Source organism: Elephantulus edwardii, unplaced genomic scaffold (assembly GCF_000299155.1).
Source record: "Elephantulus edwardii isolate Elephantulus edwardi_28Jun2011 unplaced genomic scaffold, EleEdw1.0 scaffold00001, whole genome shotgun sequence".
Classification (NCBI taxonomy): Eukaryota; Metazoa; Chordata; class Mammalia; order Macroscelidea; family Macroscelididae; genus Elephantulus; species Elephantulus edwardii.
The window spans coordinates 4,456,693-4,457,679 of NW_006399751.1; positions in this window are offsets into that span (position 1 = coordinate 4,456,693).

A 987-nucleotide genomic window follows, 5' to 3' on the forward strand; every position below is an offset into this window, starting at 1 on the left:
TCATGATAATCACCTAAGTTGCTGTGTGCCTCAAGTCATAAGTGACCTATAATTGACTCTCCAGCAGGTTTTCAGAGGCAGTAAATCACACAAGAGGAGACTGACTGTCCCATGGAACAGCTGGCAGACTTGAACTGCATGTGTTTGGAATTGCAGCACAACTATTTTTTACTCATTTCCTCCTTAATTTTGCAGGTGGATACTTAAATTATTGTTCATCCAAATTATTGTTCATCCCTGTTACCACTGGGAATTATCTTGGTTCAATTAAAATCAATAATGTACCACACTCTGGTAAATTCTAACTGATACATGCAGAAGTGTCTACCAGAAGAATATTGTCTCTCAGTGTGGGACAGAGGAACAGGAAGAGGGCAGTTTTTATCCAAAGCATCTTTAGTATTGTGTATTACTTTACTAAAAATGAGACATTTAAGTAAGACCCAAATCCTGTCCTGCTGGGCCCTTTGTACTGTGCCTGGAAAAAGGGTAGCAACATGGTTGCTGTTATGTGCCATCAAGTCACCTGAGACTCATAGTGACCCTATGTACAACAGCTCTGAAGCTTGCCCTATCATGAGCCAGTGTCAATGATTCTGACACACCTACCCCCTCAATTGCCCTAGTTACTGTATCAAGTAACTACTAAAAATATTTTCATATTTCATACTTCTTTTCTAATGATTTTATAATTTCAGTCACACACCCAAGTGCTCTAAAATTACATTCAAAAGCATAAATTCATCCACAAAGTCTGAAAAGAAAAGACTGCTACCCACTGCAAAATGAAAACTTTCAATGTTTTATTTTTGACTGCAGCTGTTTACAGAAATATAGTTGCGAGTATACAAATGTTCCAATAGAAGCAAAATATCTTTTTAATATTTAACAAGTTATCACAGACAGCTAAAAACATAGATGCAAATAAAATTCCCCCAGAGAACAAACTGAAAACATCTTGTATCAGTGCTCTGAAGTCCCAGTTTA